General features: G+C 39.9%; 1 long non-coding RNA gene across 1 annotated transcript; it reads right to left on the bottom strand.

Moving 5' to 3' along the window:
• Window positions 1-1222: 1222 nt before the first annotated feature.
• LOC308188258 lies at window positions 1223-14464 on the bottom strand. The gene is made up of 4 exons (XR_013945298.1): window positions 12517-14464; window positions 8942-9125; window positions 7790-7864; window positions 1223-4997 (listed from the first exon to the last, which is right to left on the bottom strand). It is a non-coding gene; the product is annotated as an uncharacterized lncRNA (long non-coding RNA).
• Between the last annotated feature and the right edge of the window lie 6759 nt (window positions 14465-21223).

The raw sequence follows: 21223 nt of genomic DNA, 5'->3' as shown, positions 1-21223 counted from the left end.
TGGGTCGGTATGAAATTAATTATTGTTTGGAAATGGGCAAAGCTGTTCAGAGAAAGCAAACGTTTTTAAAACCACCAACTCTCAGCTGCTAATGATGGAAAGGGCAAATAATCAACAAGCTCTGGACTTCTGATATCTAAAATAGAGTTGGTCTTCTACAATGGAATTTAATAAAAGCAGGGAGATGTTTGGCTGAAGGATAAGCACAAGCTGTAGAGAGCTGTCCTGGTGAGCCCTCCCGTTTATATTTCTGTACAGGCCAGCTAGTGAGACGGTGCAGCTGAACAACCGTGACGTGAGCCCACAAGAGTGCCAGAGCCAAGAGAAAAATGGGACAAGAAAAACACAAACACGGAGACATGACTTTTGGTAAAACGAGCCCCAGGATCTGAATCTAATATTCTCCTGCTGTAAACAACAGCACACTAAAACCTCGTGTTTGAAAGCTGTTTCTGTGCCATGGCAGCTTACTGGTAAGCTGGATCACAAACCTGTTGCTGCTTCTTAGCACAAACCTGTGGAATTGGTGATGCTCATGTTAGCCTTGCTATAGGGTGGCTGGTGTAGGAACGGAAAAGCGTGTTTATTTGGACTCTCCCGCTGAAGGTAGCCAGTGGGCAGAAAGGAGGAGAGCTGTGGTTAGGCAAACCACATGCTTTGCCCCCAAACCCTTGAGTTGTGCACCTGCAGTAACGGAGGGGGAGGATGCTCGCGTACGTGCGAAAGATGTGGCAGGAAGCTCCGGAGCGCCTTGTAAAATGAAAAATAAATAGATAAATGCAAGAAACGGTTTGAAACTCATCCCCATTCAAAGCAAGGACGCCAGGTGGCACTACAGAAGGCTAAGAAAACCCTCCTGCACGGCTGGGCTCCTCTGCCGAAGGCAGGGCACAAACCGAGCGGCGCATCAGGGAGGGCAGCGCTTGTCTCAAGCGGCTGCTGCACACCAGCGAAGATGAAGGTCACGTAGCATCCAGCTAGGAAATGGCCCGCACGGTTGTAATGCTGATTTTCTGAGTGAGAACTGTATGTCTCACTTGGAGGAAGAGGGCTGCTGGGTTTTGCCTCGCTGTTACGGGGTGCATTAGCTGCTTACCGCACAGCCCTGGTTCCTGCCCGCTGTCTGAGACTGCGGCTGATGGTGCCCACCCCAGAGACAGCCCAGACACCAACCCAACCTCCCGACGGGCACCCCAGGGCACGGGCTCCTCCCCAAGCTTTTCTGCTTCTGCTCAGGCAAGCCACACAGCAGCAGCTTCACTCTGCAGACTCACACATCATCATCTCAGCTGGTTAAAAAAAAAAAAAAAGCACCGTGCAGCAGACAGATGTCTTTCTTTTCTTCCTGCTGCTGTTTATTGAATGCTTCATAACTTCCTAAGAGAGAAGCGAGTTTTCTTGCACCAGAAGTGTAGCTCCTTGAGCTGTTTGGGCCATTCAACTCGTTCACTTAAGTGGGTTTGACTTGAGAGACTGCTGCTGGACTGCACGCGTGCTCTGCATCTCCCTGGGTTCCCCTCCCCTGAAGGCATTAAATATGGAGCAGGCCCATCTGCCGGTCTGCGCTTTTGCCACATATAAACCAGAGCAACAGGACTCTGTAGCAGTGGGGGAGGAGAATAGGTTGTGAAAAGAGGATGAGCACAGAAATAAATTTGAAGGATTACAATTTGTTCAGTGTCAAATGACTTGTCGGTGCTTTTTAGGTAGATATCCAAGATTTCGGCTTGTGACAATCAGTGCTGGGCAGGAGAGACAATAACATTCACAGTTTAAATCTCAAGAGGATGTTCAGTTTCAGACACTCATAAAAGGGTTTGCAGAAGTCAGATCTAACTATAGACGATATAAAATTGAGCACCTCCAACGTCATTTCCTTAGAAGCCTGATAAAATGACACGCTTCTGAGGCCGTGTTGAGCCCTGGAGTCTATCAAACCATCATGTCTCAGCCCTATGGGAATCTGCAGAGGGACTGCAGATAATCGATCTTTTTTTCTCTCCTAGATCAACAAATTCCCCAAGTGCGTGAGAGGACATGACACTGGCAGGCATGCCGGAGGAGATATGTCAAACCAAAAAAGCATGATGTCACCCGAGGGTGTGTGAGATGAGGTGTGCAGAGCACCTGCTTTCGCTGCTTTTGTGCATGAGAGCCCGAGGTTGAGATGATGACCTTCAGGACATCCTGCAAGATTCAGCTGCTTACCCGACTCTTTTCTGCAGGTGTGGGGAAGGGTCCTAAGATTTATTGCATATGTTTTGTTGAAGTTGTTGGTTTTTTGCTGTGTACAGCTCACCCGCAGGACGAGACAGGTCTATCAAAAGTCAGAATGTATCACTGCTTTCAGCTGACGAGCTCCATCTTGTTGGTTAGTTTGTTTTTGCTAAGGGTAAAGATGTAAACCAGAAGCACAGTTAATAAATTTTAAGCTATTTTTCCCCAATTTCTTTTAGTCTCATGTCTTTTTGTACATATTTCTTAGAAATATTAATGAAGCTGTGGAGAAGTCTTGATAATATATCGGAATAGAATCTGTAGGATACTTAAATTAAAAAAAAAAAAAAAGTCCTTACTAATAATAGAACAGAGAAAAAAACAGAGGATTCAGCTGGCTGCTGTTACTTACGTTAATCTGTAAGTATTCAAAAGTGGCCACAAACTCCAGGAAAAAAAAAAAAAACAAAACAAAACAAAAAAAAACAAACATAAACTTTAATACAAATAAGGAAATTCTTTAAAAAAAAAAACTCTGGGGAAATGTATTATTGCAGTCAGGAAGCAAAGTATGAAGCTTAGATGATTAACATTATTGCACCTATCAGAGAATGGACATCAAGATACAGAGTACAAGAATATTCATCCACTGAAGCTCTTTTGGTAGGGAAGCAATGCACAAATAGTAAAGAAAGTCCTTGATATCACAGCAAGATGATCAGGAGCTTCCAGAGCTCATTGCAGAAAAGCACGGAGAAACAGTAAGCTTCATTAGCTCTACAATACAGAAAAATAACATCAGTTTTGGATAGATATTTTTCACCATTATTCACTCAACCACACCATGCATTTTTGAAGGCACAAGCATATTTAACTGGAACATTTCACGCAGAATTAAATGCACATGTCAATTAAACAGTCCTTAAAACATCTTACGTCAGTATAATTGAGATCAATTTTAGGTACAGCTGTCAGCTAAATAAAGGAATCAAAATTATTGACAGGGTTTACTTCATAGCTCATGAAAGTTAATTTTCCATTGACGTCGCTGTCCTCTGTGCATCGCTGCTGTTTTTCTTCTCCAGAATAGGTCTGCTCTGTGCCATCCCTGGTTTTGTAAGATGCCGTCGCAGAGCCTCAGTATTCTTTCCAGTAAACAAATTCCTCCAGCTCAATAACACTTTTCTCTGGGTTTGTTTGATGAGGCTGAGGTCAGGAAACAAAAGGATTTTGTTCTCCCGATACTGGATATTGCATTGCTAGAGTTGCTTTCAACAGTCTAGCCTCTTCTCCAATTTCAAACTTGGATGAAATAAAAACACTCCCGCTGTCATTTGCAGTCGCATTCTCCTCACTGGTATCCTACAGCACTTTTCCATGGTAGATATGTTCTTCCCTGACATCAATTTCCAGATGTTCGGGGGGAGTTTTAATAATAAATGAAATAGGATCTATCTGGCCTGTAGCAGAGGGGAAACAAAGGATGTGCAGAACTTCAAAGCTCATTTGGTTTTCAGTTGCTTCCTCTCTTTAGTGTAGTGACACACATTTCACGGGAATATATACACCTCAGCTGCCTTCTCTACCTTCAGCCCATGCAATTTTAAAGGCACTTTTAGGCTCTTTACTTCCCCTTATCATGGAAATACAATCTTTCAGGAAAGAAGTGGAACAGACAGAGGCGGAAACTATTTAGCCATCTTAACATAATTTGCCCATGTTCAATGGTATCGGAACTCAGACTCTGGGCACGTGCTTCAGATAGAGCCCAGACCATGCCACAGAGAGGCCCCAAAATGCACTTGTTATTTTATCTCCCTGTGATATCTGGTTTTAAAAAGGTACTTTTTAAAAATGATGCATCCAGAAGAAATGATTTTCATACCTTGAGTCTTCACCAACAAACTGCCAAATAGGAGAGATGGGGCCAGACTTTCACAACTGTGATGCACAAAATGAAATCTAGAATGGTTTTTCAAGAACATTTTAGCTATATTTTCTACAGGTTTCTTAAAAGACATAGCTTAATGCTAACCTAAAACAAAACAAACAAACAAACAAAACAAACAAACGAAAAAAAAACACCACAACGACAACAGTCAAGCGCAACACCACCACCACTTCTACTTTGGTTTAACTTTCTAAACGTTTGTGACTAAAGAAGAAGATCACAAAGACCATCTTCTTTTCCCATTACAAATTGACAATGGATTACTGTGCTCTATCCTGCAAGTAATCATTGATTATATCTTTCTATCAGCTAATTGCAAGCAAACCCTTCCTGAAAATTCTTGCCAGGAATTCCGGCCAGAGAAGCCTATGTAGCAATAATGCCAGGCTGAGATCTGTGGTAAAAGAATTGTGCAAGGCAAAGTATGCATTGTTACCAGGAACTGCATGTAAATTTCCCACTAAATTACACAGAACTAACTGTAAATACAAAAAAAAAAAAAAAAAGGAACGAGCAAGCAATTCCCTCAGCTTCTTCTTCGGCGCTGCTGCTGCATGCAAAGGTAGCAAAGAGTAAAACCGGCCACTGTGCAATGCAATAAATGAATGGTTATGATGACCCATTACCTGCCTTTTCAGAACTCTTAGCAAAGATGCTTTCTCATAGATTTTTCCTGACGAAACAGATTCATAATCTTACATTCCCCCACAGACAAGAACTTTCTGGCTGAAAAACCTACCTGGTTTCCAACTGGAGAAGCAGGCAGGAAGAAGAGGAAGATTTTAGTTTCTTTTTATAACATCTTATGTCCATGTATTAGTCCTGACATCTGCCAAGTAGTTGGAGAATATGTCCTTTTAGACTATCATCAGCTTTTCCACCATGAGATTTATGCTCTATCCCCTTAATCTGAGGTAGTGTTAACCTTTTACACACATCGGTATATAAAAATGGTGAATGGGTTAAAAATAATTTATTTTTTTTCAGAAGTTTAAATGCACAACAGCAGCCTTTTGTATTTACCAAACCTTTTCTCTGGATTGCATGCTAACCATAGCATAATTATGTCAGCACTCAGCATCGCCAGAAATGTATGTCTCGTGAATTTTTAGACTGCTATGTCAAATAAAGTAGGTGAAATGTTATCTTAAGATCGGAAATGATCATGTTCTGAAGAGCAGTTTTGTGCATGCAAGAGAAAGAGCAAAAAAGCTTACTGGTAACAGACTGATAAAAAGGGCAGAAGGGAACTCTTTTGTTAGATCTTCCCTGTAAAAACAGACATATTTTTCTGCATACGTATTATTTTTATTATTTTAATGATTTATATATACTTATTGCATTTCACTAATAGGAAAAGTGGACAATAATTAGGCCAAAATTTAAAAGACCTTTAAGTGGAGGTCACTGACAGACCAGTATTGATGATGACTTGAACATAAGACGGAGCAAGTTTATTTACTGTTCAGAAGAGGTTCTCATCTGCTTTGCATAGATGAGAGCCATCCTTATAAATTCCTTGGCCATTTTCCTGAGAAAGTACAGCTGCTGCCTTAAAGACTCTAGGTACACGTCACACATTTCTATTTTAACTCTTTGTGGCGCTGGGTCTCTTCCTCATTTTGCTTCACAGCCTACGTTTAATCCTGATGCAACTCTGTGGATTTCAGCATAGTTTTTCTCACTTATGCAAAGGATGAAAATTGGTCATTCTGATTAGAATTCTGCTATGGCCTTGTCCTCCTGTAAGAAACACCACTGAATATGTATGTGTCCTGGAGTCTGCACTTCCATTCTGGCCTCTACACGTGTTTCTCTTCCACTGAAAACTGTGTCAGAGCCCAGAGCGTGCTAACTGGCCTTAATGGTCCTGACAAACCTCATCTGGGACCTCCACCCCACACCTCCTTGTTAATGGGGCAAATGGGCTCTCAGGGTTGGGCCTTCAGGCTTAACCTGAACTATTTTGTTGCTGTGCCCGTCTCCAGCCATATCTGTGCCTGGCCATAGACTCTGATGATTCAATCCCTGACCCTTGGACTTCCCAGTCTGACCTTGGCCCTGCCCTGTCATCATGGACCCGTCTAGTGAGCAGTGGGCTGTGTTTGAAGCTAGTTATCTTCACCAGACCTGCCCCTGATCTGTGGGTTGATTTCCTGACCAACTTGCCCCAGCTGGGGGGCAGTGGGACGGGGCCCTTGCTGGTGAGATCCCTACCCTTGCTGGCCTTGCTGTCACCTCTGAATCTCTGCCCCTTCAGAAGCAGTTGGCCGCTGCTGCTCTGTAGAGTCAGTAGTAGGACAGCACTTGGAGCACCACGGTTACTCCAAGGACAGTGAAAACGTCTGCAAAACTGATTCTGAATTATGAGGCTGATTGTATTGGCTGGAAAGTTGTTAGAAAACAAACAACCGTAGGGCATTCAGAAAGACACCTCCATATTCCCCAGCACTATGAAAGCAGCATCACACAATGTTAATGAAATCTAAGATGGCATATTTCTAAGATTCCTACCAACGGATTAGCTGATAAACTACAGTCATGCTTTGTGCTTTGTCAGAGCAAAGAAAAGACAGGGAGAAGTATCGTTAGGCTTTAACAAAAAAAATTAGAAGTGTTTTGAGTAAATCAAGGGACTGTCATGGATAGACTTTAACTGTAATGATGTGGCCATGGGAGAAACACTATTGTACAGATACTTTTTCACCGTCACGATGAAGGCTGATAGTGCCAATGGTATAGGCTGTGGGAAGAGAAGGACCTACAGTTCCCTTAGCCAACCCCAATAAATCAGCCTCTGACAGATGATGAATGTCTGATATCTAACTTAAAGACTTAATAAAGTACAGTTTAAAAATGATTGTGTATTTATGGCATACCCTGTTTGCATCTGCAAAGTGACTGAAGTCAAGTAATGACTCAGGCTGCCAACAGAAGAACCTTTGCTTCAGTCTCATTTTGAAACACTTCTGAAAACCGGCAGTAACAGCTAAGATTTCTTATCTCTCAGGGGTATCAGGTATCTATTATTGATGGAAAAGATGAGCTGTGGCAGAACCATCTCTTAATAGGGAAACACTGATCCACATTCCATTCATTTAGAACGAAAATTGCTCATACAAAATGAAAATGGCCTGCTCCAGCTGCTACAAGTCTGAAACTGATGAGAAAGATTCTGCGTGACATTAATTTTGAATGTCTTCCCATGACTTAAGTGACAGGATTTTGAAAGATTTTTATGATTGTATCATAAGAGGAATGCCTTAAGTCGGGGCAATAAAATCTCTATACTTGAAGCTATTTGATCTGTAAAACAACATTTATGTATCTGACATACAAATACGTAGGTTATAAATTTGTGTGATCATATGCAGCTCAGTGATATAGACCATACACCTTTATAATATATAGAAAAACAAGATATATATTAAGAAGCAGGCTGAAGTGTCAAATATCAATATGTCAACAGCTAAAACATCATGTAAGGCACTAATATTTAGCATGAGAGGTTGAGAGTGTGATCAGGTACTGGAACAGGCTCTCCAGGGAAGTGGTCATGATCCCAGGTGTTTCCTGGTGTTCAAGAAACATTTGGACAACACTCTTAGATATATGGTTTACCTCTCAGTGTGTGGAGTCAGGAGTTGGACTCTGTGATCTTCATGGCTCCCTTCCAACTCAGAATATTCTATGCTTCTATGAATTAAAACACAAGATAAACATTTCCCTTTAAAATACAGTTATAGCAGAGCAAAGATTTTAAAGGCTGCTCTCCGCAGTGTTCTCATTTAAACACTTGAATGGATATTCATATAAAACAAAGTAAAAATGAGTACTCAATTAAAATGTGTGGTCAAATTGTCAACTGTGATTGCATTGTTATATAAAATGAATTAGCAGGCTACATTAGTTTCACTGTCTTGGCATAACTTTCACAGCTTCCTAGATTTTTTAGCTGCCACAGAAGTCCACTGAGTATTATTCATGCTAGTCAGCTGTGTATCAGCTGTAGTCAAAAGGGCAAAAACTTATAAAATTATACTTTGTTAAACAAAAAATAATAAGATTAATTTTGTTGTATTTGCTATTGTGCTGGATTTCAAGTCTTTTTAACAGGTCTGATCAGTTTAAAAAATATATGCAATAAAAGAAAAATAATACCAGCTTTCTCTCATGGATGAGGAATTTAATCATTCTACCTTGTTAAAAACAGTATTCCAAAAAAGGATGTTTGTTTGTCCTTAAAACAAACAAACAAACAAACAAACAAACACAACACAACACACCACTCTCTCAAATGTCAATTTATATGTGGTAGTACAGGGCTGACCTGAAACTGATGAAGAATTATCTTTGATACTAGATAGGAAAATAATTGCATAATACACAACAATAGACGCAATTATTTCCTTTTCTACTAAATATAATAGCTTTTCAAATATAATCCTTTTTTATATTATTAAAATAAGTTTACCCATCAGAAATGTGGTTGGTTTTAGTCCTGACAATGGCCCAATTTGCACATCCCTATAGCAATTATATAAATGCTCCCTATAAAAATAGTGATGATTAACATAGCTGATAAAATCAAGATGCCTTGGTCCACGGCTGTATAGCAACACTCTGTTACGCATATTATAGAGTTTCTATCTTGTGAAACCAATTTTAAGACCAATCTTCAGTGATATAAATATCCATTGACTTCTGAAGGAAATAGAAGAATCAGTGCTGACAGCGTGAAGTTACTTGAAAAACAATTTAACCTGTACTTACCCTGTAGGTTTATACCTCTTTGGGATTTAGCTTCTTCCAAGGTTATGCCAGGGCAAATATGACAGACTTGGTCTTTATCCAGGCAAGCAATCCAGGAAGTAATAGTCTTTACAATTCTTTCTTCTGCAACTGAAGACAGGGAACTTCTTCTTCCCAGTGGTAATTCAAGACAGTATTTCCTCCTCTATAAAAGTCAAACATCAGCTAGACTTTACTTGTGAGAGTAGGATGCATTTATGTAAAAGTACAGGAGAGAAAAAAACATATATGATGGGAGCTTTAAAAGCAATTCTTTTCCCTCTCAATAATGACGGTGTCAATAGATTGCTAAATGTATTTACCAGAGACAAAGACTGTAAGAATCTAAAATGCCCTTAAACTGACAAAGATTAAGTTCCTCGCACAGAAGATGTTGAGACGGGTTGACAAGCACAAAGGATTGGAGGGGCAATTGCATGGGCAATTATTAGCAGCTGATATCCTACATTAGCTCTCATGTTGAATGTCACATTTTGGGAAGGGGAGGGTGGAAAAGAGGGAGGAAAACAGTCCTCAGTGGCTAGCTAAAAAGAAGGGATAGCAGATCCTCTGAGGAGCATCCTCTCCTGGTACTCCTTTGCTCCTGGGGAGCAAAGAGGTCAGACTCTGCCAGTGCAGGTTGCTCCCCAGGACAACCCGCCACAACCACAGCAGCAGATGTGCAGGGGTGAGCCTGCATTGAGAACAACAGTGTGGGTGCACCAAGGGAAAAGTACTGCCCCACGGTCTGTGGGGCAGCGTGGGGGCAGGAGCACAGAGCTGGGAGGGAAAGGCAGGCTGCAGAAGGGCAAACAGAAGACCCTTAGCAGTGCAAAGGCAAAGGCACCTCAGGCACTGTGCAACACAAGGGAACACAGATCATGTAAAATAACACATCACTGCCAAAATCTCTCTTCACACCTCTGCACGTCCTAAGACTACGAGTGTGAAACTTTTTAGTATCTGTATTACGTGATACAAGAGCTCTTCACAAACCACTCATCCTCACAAACCTCTATCACGCCCTACTGCATTTAACTCAGTTACAGTTAAATTCCAAACACAGTCAACTTTCCTAACCAGCGGGACCTTTTTTTTTTTTTCTGCTGTTCACCAATGATACAATCAGGACACCAAAATAAATTGTCTTTTTCATAGATTGAGCAAACTACTGAGAGGCATTGATAAAGGATCATCCATCTGCCTCTTCCCACTAAATGTTCCCAGAAGTATCATAAAAACAATGCAATTCTGTACCCAATTTAAACTTAAGCAATATCCTTGATGCAAACACCATCCACGGTGTTCACAGCAAACATACAGCAAGACTCCCACCCTTTACTTTTTATACTCTGAGTCTTAAGACCTCTTAAATCAGTGACTGCATCTTTCAGTTTAGTAAGCCTTAAAGTATTTTTCTTCCATGATTATTCTATACATTTATTTAATCCTTCTTGAATCACTTTTTGAATCTAATCTTTTGGTTTCTCCATCAGCCTGTGATGACGATTTCCACAGTAAAATTATACACCTTGTGAAAAGGGATGCTTTTAATGTTGTTTTGAACATTAGGTAATATCACCTGCTGTCAGCTAGGTCTTATGTCAGAATCATAGAATCATCTAAATTGGAGAAGACCCTGACCTACCGAGTCCCATCACTAAACCTTGTCCGTTAGTGCCATGTACACACGTCTCATAAATAAATACCTCCAGGTTTGGCAACTTCACCACTTCCCTGGGCACCCTGTTCCAGTGCTTGACCACCCTCTCTGCAAATACATTCTTCCAAATATCCAACCTAAAATTCCATTTAAATTACATGGGAAGTTGGTTCTAAAATCAAGACACAGAATGACACATGAAATACCCCATGCATGTTTGATTTCAGTTTCCTTTGGCAAGTGAAAAGTACTATCTCTGTCTCACAGTGCTGTTCTAAGAAAAAATACATTCCAGGCAATGATACAAAAAGATAAAAATATTGTAGACTATTAAAATACTTCTTTCTACATAAAAGGCACAAATACTTTAGGAAATCAAAGAAATTTCTAGTTTATTTTCTCAGTCTTTGCATATTAAATAAAAGCTTATATAATACAGATTTGGATGTACACTATTGGTTACCATTGATCAATTTTTCCATTAAAAGCCTATTCTTAGGCAGCTACCATAGAACCTAATATTTGGCATTCTTGCCTGACACTGCTAGGAGAGATGAAGCTAGTAGTCCAGCAAATTTCAAAGCATTGTTTAAAGTATTTTTAGTATCATATTCTGTACTAGTGATGGTTAAACCTTTATTTATATCCTTTAGCCCATGGTCTGGAAACAAGTACTCAAGAGGGAGCACTTTTTGTCTATTGTTTTCAGCTAAGAATGTTTAACGTGTAAGGTTTAAAGATTTAATGGTTTAAGATCTAAACCTGTTAGAAATTGAGTGCTCTTTCCACCCCTGAAACTGCTCTACTTGTAACTCAAAAAAAACCCAAAACCAAAACCAAAACCAAAAACAAAACCACAGAGGAGTATGATGCAAATGGTTTGCTCATGCAGAGCAAGACTGAAAATCTGGCCAGTTTGGAAGCAACAGCAAGGAAAATATGCCTATTCTGAGCTCCATAACAATTGAGTAGGCGGTTAAAAATTTGGATAGTTTATTACAACAACAACAACAACCTCCCTGTATCTTTCTCTTGGTAGTATATAATTTAAAAGCAAAAATCCTCTAGACAACTTTTAGACTTAATCTTCTGATCGCCTCAGGCATCTAGTATCAAAAAAGAAAAAAAAAGAACAACCTTTTGGCCTTTGATATCCAAAGGTCTTCATATCCCAGTCCTCTTATTCTATGAGCGATTTTGAAGTTGGAGATCTCATCGTCATATGAAAGATGCCATTCTCTTCAGAATTTCATTAATGCAATGTTGAATCAGAAACATCATTCAGGTCAGTAAAAAGCTGTTTTGATTTTTTTAATCACTGCATTATGCATAAAAAAGCATAAGTCTTTTGCATCTTATAACATTCATCTGTCTACTCAGGGTCTTCTCAAATTTCCCAATTTCTCCTCAGTAAAACCAAAGGTTTTAGTGGCCACTTTGACCTCACTGGCACCTGGCTGAGCATGAAAGAGCAAACGTTTTGGATCCTGATTCACATGTCAGCTATTCCAGTATGACATATTAGCCAGTATCAAGCTCACTCTGCCTTTGAAGCAACAGGATTTGAATATTTTTCAAAGCTGAAGTAGATACGAACTGACAGACTGAAGTCTGTCTATCACAGCAGGGCAATGGTTAGGATATAAACGTATTAGACCTCCTCTTCTATGTGCTTAGAGTGTCTGGCCTGACTGGCTTTAAGTATTCCTTCCAGCAGGGCCTGACCCGAATTGTTATGCAGAGGTGTGTCTGACTTTCTCCTGTGTTATGCTAGAACTTTTCTGGGAATAGCCATTCCTAGCCCTGCTTTTTCAATCATTAACCAAGTTACTTTTTCTCAAATTGTATGTGTGAGAGGGCAGAGACCAAGAAAACAAGAGACTCTGGCTCTCACCATTATTAGGCTAATCACAGCTCTGAGCTCCCTGATCCCTGTAGCCTTCGCTGGATCTGGGGTTGGAATCCATTATTTTCCCTCCCTTTGGGCTTCAGGCTGCTATGTCCCATACTCAACCCCAGCTACTTCAGCCTTTCAAACATCTATTCGGTTCCTGCAGTCTTCCTCTTCCTGGAAAATAAGACACCATTACAGCATACTTAACATTTGTAAGTAATGGATCGTGGTGGGAAAGGAAGCATGTAAGACAAGAACACATTTTTAATAAAGATTTTGCACAGTTTTGAGTTGTCTTCTCATATGAAGATTCTTCTGGTCTACATCTTTTCTAAATCTTTCAGACCCTCTTCCTGCTCAGACTTGTAAGGCTCTGGGCAAGATAATCAGCTTTCTCAGCACAGAGAGCAATTACCTCCCCAGCAATGTAGACCAACGGGGTGCTGGAAGGGCTTTAACCCACAACGAAGTCAGTAATTGCATTAGTAGTACTTTTTCTCTTCTTCTTCTTTGTTAAAATGAGGTGTATTTAGTTATGGTATATGACTGTGGTTTTTTTTAGAAGCCTAAGTGCAAACAGACATATACATTTGACGAAATTTCAAGCAATGATTGCTACCCCAAGTTTCTTGACACTGTCTTCAGTGTCTCTGTCCGATATGACATCAGTTTAAACCTGGTGAACATATAAAATCACGTCCAACTGAGACAGGATAGATGTAGTAAAATCACAACAGTTTAAGCTACAGTTAAATAAAATATTAAAGAAAAAGCCTGAATAGCATGCAGAGCAGTGTAGATACTCTCATTTTGCTGGCAGAACCAGCGTATTTTTGAATTAGTTTCACTAAGCTCCAGTTTGGCTGAACAAGCAGAAATTTCTGAACTGAAATCTGTGATCTAATTTTAGTCAAACATGATTTCAAGCCATATACTTGAAACACAGCCACAATTTGTGGGTTTGATACGTCTGGACTCATGGATTCAACATGAAGCACTACAAAATAAGTTACCTTGAAAGACAGTCTCCTGATAATCCTTTCTTGAACCTTGTTACGTAGGGTATTAGAGAATACAGAATATGTGAAATTTGCAGCTATATACTTAGTTTGAGCCTGAAATCTGTAGAAACAGTAGGAGAAAAACTGCATGCAAATATTTCCAGAACAATGCAATCACTGACAGATAAGCTAGGATGAGAAGAAATAGGCATATTTTCTAAAGATGTACAGAAAGGAAAAGAACCAACTGTTCTTTACATTTAGACACTCGCTATGTTCATAAGTAGAACCAACACTTTATAAAACGTATTTCCTCTGGGACATAATTGTCTTTATGATTGCCACATCTAATCTCTGTAATCTTCTCTGACCTAGAGTTTTTCATAAAGGAAAGGACTTCAAATAAGACAGGAGACAAAAACTTGCCATAATTAAAGTGAGCTCAGAGGCTGAAAAAACGTTTCTATTCCTGATCATCCTGTGTTCTTCAGGAAGGCTGAGCACCTCCACTCTCCAGAGAAAAAGACTTTTTCGTCTAATTTTGTCTCTAGCCCCTATCACTAGCAAAATCTTAGTAGTCTCAAGTATGGAAACAGGGTAAAAGCTTGTAAAAACTAAGAAATTTCCTTCTTGTCTCTTAAATGTATGTCAGACTAATCTGAGAGCCAATATCATTACACCTGTCTCTTCTCTGTGCTTATCATTACACCTGTCTCTTCTCTGTGCTTATCATTACACCTGTCTCTTCTAAACAGGAGTAATGCATTCATTCTGGATGAAGCACAGTATCATCTTACAGTGATCTTCCTGAAACAGTGACTTGATGCAGGATTAATAAAATCCCATTTGTATTCCTAAAATACTGTTATAGAACTGAGGAGTCTTCTTTCTATTGGCCTTAATACATGGCTTCATTTTTAATCTGCATTTGGCCTCTTCTTCCTATCACATCACAGTTGTCACAACTTTAGCATCAGATTTTCTAGCATGCAGTATCAATTCTGATGACAGCCTATAAATCATATTAGATCAAACGACAATCTAATTTCTGGAAGCTTGAGTCCTTTGAGTAGCCCAGGAATCGTACGGCCTTCTAGATGCCAAGAAACTGTTTTGGCTTTTTAATGTTTCCTTCCATCAGAGATTTACTTTTAATAAGTGATCCTGTAAATCTGGCCAAGTCCTTTAGTTTCCTTGAGCTTTTTTTCCTGGCTGCATAATGCTTCTCAGGAATGCGATCTCAAGCTAAGGGCATCCTAGAAAGTAACTCTATTCCTTTCTCTATTGAGGAGACAGATTTTTTTATATATAATCTTTTTTCAAAAACAGGATCAAAATGGTATTTTGAAGCATTTCTGGGGTTTCCTTTCTCTTTACCTAACAATTCAGATGACATATAATAGAGATGATTTTTACTGGCCAGATTTAGGGAAGTTAAGCCATCCTCAGAAATCTGATTTCTCCTGCTCCCTCCCCCAGTCTTTTAGTTTATCACTGTAGCCTGGGACGGACTACAACTTTCTTCACATATTAAATGGAAGCTAAGAAATATGCAGCACGTTATTTGACATATTCTGCAGCAGGTATAACTGGAGTCTCCTGCCTTCCCCTTGCCAGGCTGAAAGAAACAGATCACAAAAAAGTAATCTCAGCATGATTGACATCAGATTATGACATTATTGATACCTACCTGTCAGAAACAATACATCTCCAGAGTTTTCAATGCCATATATAAGGGAGGAGAGTGCTATTACGTTACTTTAGAGCTATTTGCTCCTTACCATTAAACTTAAACTAAAAAAATGAAGTCTACAGGGATGGACCTCCCTGTTTGCAATGAAGTGCTGTGGAATCCCAGCCTATTTCAGTTTTAAGATATAAATGTCAAGGACACAAAAAGTCAGGCATTGTAAGTCAGTCACCTCATATGTGTCTACATCAGATGTACGAACAATTCACTGAGATCTGAGAGAAAGCCATGCCAAATTTTCCAACTTGGCAGCCTTGGAGCCTGTCAGTTTGGGAAGAATAGCATGTAAGCTTATTGGAAAAGGAAGAGATGTTTTCTCAGAAAGCACTGTTTTTTTACTTTAGTCGTGGAGGAAAGTTCAACATGTGTCTTCACGTTTGCTGGCAAAGTTAGCAGGCTATGTAAAAAAAAGCCATGTTAGGTTTTGTCAGTAGTGGCTGGAACACCTGGAAACCACATATTGTGCAGGACATTATGCAGAATCATACTGCTGGGTTGCAAAAAGGGGAAAACCGCTGGGCAAAAAGGAAGCACAGTCATGCTTTTCTCAGTAAAAATAGTACCTCAGTAAAAGGGGCAGTAAGTATTATCTATTTTAAGTAATAATGTCTGTGTATTTGGAATAGGAGCCTCTTTAAAAGGATAATAGTAGTAGGGTGGTCTCATATTATCTGTTCTTTGCTATTCTTTGCCCACTAATTAATATAAAAATCCCAAACTAGGTTTTCTAATGCATTTTTATACCATTATTGGCATACACCCCGTACTTCTTCAGGCGTTTGAATATAACTATAGTTTTATTACTAAATACGATTTTCTTGCACTGTTCAGCAAAGTTATTTTTACAGTATTTTGGTTATGTGATGAACACAGGCATAAACCAATTTGATACTCATATTTGTAGAAGTTTCCAAATTCAATTTCATGGAGGAAAGAAATGCCAAAATATGCTTTCACTCTAAAATAAAAGGGTTCTTAAAAAAAAATTCCCAGCAGAGTACTTTACTGACTTTTGCTGAAGCCCAGTTACCAGTTTACTTTCTATATAAACACAGCTAAATACGTCCTGCTGATTCCAGCAGATGCACAGCCGTGTAATAAAATTTTGTTTGTTTGCTTTTTAAAAATTTCTGAGTGTAACATAGTATTCCCACAGCCTTCGTTTGCCTGCTGGGTATGATACTGAATAGAAAGTACTACGACTTAACAAATGCTTTTATTATCCAGGCTTTCAGTGCCATTAAGGGCTTGTCTAAAAACTACAGAGCTGTAATAGCGCCAATCCAAAATCTCTTTACACTCACTAGCTTGGGCACTGGCAGCAGTCTAATCGTGATCTCAGACAATACACGCCTCTTCTGGACTAAAATTGGCTTATATGTCCCGTAACTCTAACTCTTAAGGGATATGCAACATAATGTAGTAATACAATTCCAGCTACTACTGTATTCCAATTCCTTTTCAGCAGCAGGTTCTACTTTATGTACATATCTCTCTATATGTGCATTGCATCATCACATACGTATGCTGTATGTACATATATGCAATGTATCAGCCACGGGGTTACACACTGTTAGACAGCTGCCATGACTTTGTATTACTGCGTGTGTATATACAGTGACTAGTACTAAAGGGCATTACCGTAATCAAAATGTTAAACAGAAAAAAAAAAAGGAGTTTGTATGTAAGTGGCTGTGTATACATTTATAATTAATTAGGTCAGGAACTCAGTGATAAAATAAGAAGCTATCAAATATCCATCCCTCCTCTATTCCGTCTTATCTTTAGGTCCCTTCCCCTCATCTGTCTTTTCTCCAGCTAGCAGTTACCCAAATCTTACTCAATTACTTCCATAAGGCTTTGTTTCTGTCTCTAGTGCTATCAGCCCTCACTCCCGAGGCAGCTCCTCAGAAATCCAAGAAGCCTTTCAGATTGATAACATGTGCTGAATGTTATGAGCAAATTAATTTCAGCTACACCCATGCCAGTCCACTGACGTCAGTGGGACTATGCAGTAGCAGGCAAAGTCAGGAAGGTAGCCTGAAGGCAACGTATTGCAAAGAAAGAATCCCTGATTCATGACCTCAAAGCATGGAAGCCTTGATAAATCACTTTTCCCACTGCTGGGGTCTTCCCTTGATATCTGGCCTTTACAGTAGCCTGAACCAGCTCCTCTTTCCAAAGCTGGGGAAGGGCACAGCAAGAAAGAGTGGAAAAAGCTGACATTTCCCTTACTCCCTTCTCTAAGTAATGTGGAAAATGAAGGCAGAAATTTGAAATGTCTGTAGCACATGCAGTTGCTCTTTGCCCATGAATTTCGCAGTAAAGAGGAGGCAAACTGATCTCTAATTGATCAAATTCAATTTCAATAGTATGACGATAAGGAACAAATCCTCCCACACCCAGTTATAAATCAATATCCATTATACAACTCGTGTTGCCAGGATGATTAGTTCTGAAAATGTCACACATTCACATCCACTTCCTGGCTCAAATGAGTCAGGGCAGGCCTGTGCAATTCAGGGCAGCACTCATGCTGCAAGTGGTTTCGTATCACAACTGTATTTCCATGTATAGGAAATTTCAGCTACATTCCTCTTTCTGTGGCAACAGATCTTTTTCATGGTGGCCTAATCTGAGGTAGTGAACTGCCAGTAAACAATTATTTTAGGAAACGAAAGAAAAAGGCATGCTCAAGAAGGTAGTTTGTGTTATTTCCTTTCACCAGAGGAGCTTAAATCCCTAGTCACAGAGGACACAAATCATGCCACACGTACTGCGACACCTCCAGCTTTTCCAGGAACAGCCAGCTTTACGGTAGAAGCAGTAGAACAAAAATGGGGCAAAGCAACAGTAGCCTTGACTTTTTTAAGATCAGTCAACAGTGAATGACTGCTGCAGGACTGCCCTAGTATCCACAGAAGTCTATTTATAGAGCACCAAGTACAGTTGGTGGCATGTAATCAGAGTATTTAGCATACTAGCAGATACATCCGTCTCGGATGGTCTCTGGTAGTACGATCTACCTCCACTATTAGATTCCTACTATTAAGCATCAGTTCCCTGGAACAATTCCCACTAGGTGTATTTCCTTTTGTCCCACCTGTCTGGACACTGGAAGGTCAAACGCCCTTTTTCAGCAGCCTCTGCCTGGGTCCAGCAGAGACTTTCAGCCACAGAAGGGAGTGGTAACCGTCTGACTTCCTTGCAAAGACAGCCTGTTCCAGCAAACAGGTTAGAATCCAGTGCGAACACAAAGTCAGAAAAAGCTTTGGTTTGCCTAACAAGACCTTAAGCCCAGTTGCACACAAACGAGCTTCTTCAGAAGTCATCCTAGTCTGCACAGACTTAACGTCTCAGCAGAAACTGGCTCATTGCAGACCACAGCCTCTTGATAAAATCTTTCCCTTGCCAGGCATTTCACACCATGTAGACGTTCCTGAGCAGCTCTCCTTTCTCCCCAGCCATCAGCCAGGTGTGATTCCGGGTTTCAGAATTGACAGCTATTGGAAATACCATGACAAAGCATGAATGTTTTCACCACAGTTTATTAATCCTTTTCTAATTAGCACGGAATACTAACAACCGCTACACGAAATAAAGATACAGAAAACCAAAGTTTCAGTGCAAAAAAAGCACACCTACTGTGGGGGGGCAACCTGCTTTCAGAGCCACACAAAGCTACCTCCTCACTCTCAGCAAGCTACAGAAATTTCCCCTCACTTGTAAATCTGGTGAAGATACTGGGAGATCTCTGGCACCTCCCACATTTTCCCATGAATACCTCTGTCCATATAGAATACCAGACTCTGTAACAGACTCTCTCTTCTTCCTGCTCCTCTCCAAAGGATTTAAATGAGTGGAATGTTTTAGGAGAATGTGCAATTCAAACCTCTGTAAATATACAGGATAGAAATATTTTACCAGTCTATAGGCGATATGCTGAGGACGAAGGATAAGGCAATAAAAATGTTAATAAAATTTTTGTCTCTTCATGCAACTCTAATTTTTATTTTTATAAGCCTTTTCATAAGAATGTAAAGATTTGTGTTAGTGCATCTGTCAGGACGAATCCTTCTTCTTAAAATTACTGTCTACTTAACTACAACAGTTTATACACAAATGACAAGTAATACACAAATGTACAGTCATACAGAAATGATAAGTTGGAGCAAACTTGTAACAGAAACTTTACTGTAGTTAGGAAAAAAAAAAAAAAGCAGTGGCTGTGGCCATTACACATTTCACTGCGAGCGACATGATGGAATTGAATGTTGTCATGGTTGAAAGCTTCAGGGATCTCATACACTTCGCTGAGCCTGCCTACAAAAGTCTAAGTCTCACCGCGTTCCCTCACAGCAAGATGCCCAGTACACGCAACGCTCACCATGCCAAGCCTCTGCAGTGCTCGAGAAGATCAGCCAGACCTAGCCCCAGTAAGGGAAAACACAGCAGCATCTTAAAGAACCACTTCACATAAGCTGCGGCCTTAGCAGCTGGTTTTGATACTTGCTACACACATATGAAAAAGCCGTGCATAGAGCATTAATGTTGAAAACGTCGCTAAAAATGCAGTTGACAACATTATTTTTTTTTGAATATTGGTATTTTTGCTCATCTGAAAAAAAACGCTGATGCCTTTTGGACAAAGCGAATGAAAGACGTGGGCTCTGTGCCACTGTCAGCTAGGATTCACCTACAGAAAAGAATGAATATGGAATGTGGCCATCCTAATTCCAGTCCTACTGCCTGTGGGGGACCATCAAGAGGCCCGCAGGGGTGAAAAAAGGACCCTTCCCCCAACACCCTCCTCCCGACACCGCTCCACCCCTGCTGTATCCGCTCCCAGCGCGTGAGAATGCAGCATCTAATAATAACCAGGAACGAGGGGAAGAGGAGGATGATGCAAAGGTCCGCAGACGACTATGTGGGACAAGTGAGATTGCCCTAAGACTGCAGCGCTGTGTCCCTTTCTTAGGAATTTGTCCTCCAACCGGTTGTATCTTTCAAACTGGAAAATCTGATGACTCTATCCTGCGTCACTTTTATCTGAGCAAAAAGTTCATTTTTGTAGTGTTTAATATTTCTGGTACTTTATGTATTGATTTGTAACTACTCATGCTTCCTAAATAAACAGTTATAAAACATATTGAACACAGTCAGGAGAAAATGCAGATATTCTTGAGAAACCTGAACCACAGCTTTTTTGAAGCCCAGAATGCTGATACTGCTATATTTAGTGCCTTATTTGGTGGGAAAGAACAAACCACTAAAAATTTCTTCCAGCTTCGATTGAGTGCTACATCACAACAAAGGTAATTTTACAGATGACATTAAAGTAGCCAGAAAGTGATATCCTATTTATTTACTGTTCTTTTTGAAAATCAGCTACGTGCTTCTATTGCTAGAAAATACTGTTCAAAAGTATTTCTTAGACTGGAAATATGTTATGATAAATACTAGTTGTCCTCTGGTTATTGTCATGGAATATTACAGGAATTTTCACATGTTTTATAAACAGTAAACTCTAGTTTCTTGATCTTCGGGGGGAAAAAAGCCCCAAGATACTTTTTTTTTTTTTAAAGAATTTGAGAGTTTCACAGTGTAGAACTCATTAAACAGTTAAAACGGACTCATCAGAGCAATGAAAAATGTGAAAAAACTGTATGTAAGGAGGGAAACCAGACCTATGAGGTGCTACCAAAAATAAAATGAAAAATCAAAACAATATTCTGTCGCTTTAAGAAAGCAAAAATAAAACAGAACACTTTCCTCATCTAGATCCTGATACTGTACTCAGCTCTACAGTCACAGGAGCCTGACTGTGGGGAGTTCATTGCTGGATCAAGGCACTGAAGTGTAAAATAGAGACATAAGGCAAGACTAACACTAATGCAAATCCAAAGCGAAGAGAACACAAAGTTCACACAGAAGCAAGGACGGAATATTATTCATA

Source organism: Anser brachyrhynchus, assembly GCF_964034855.1.
Source record: "Anser brachyrhynchus genome assembly, chromosome: 1".
Classification (NCBI taxonomy): Eukaryota; Metazoa; Chordata; class Aves; order Anseriformes; family Anatidae; genus Anser; species Anser brachyrhynchus.
Note: the sequence above shows the minus strand (reverse complement) of the source record. Positions and strands in the feature narration are given on the sequence as shown.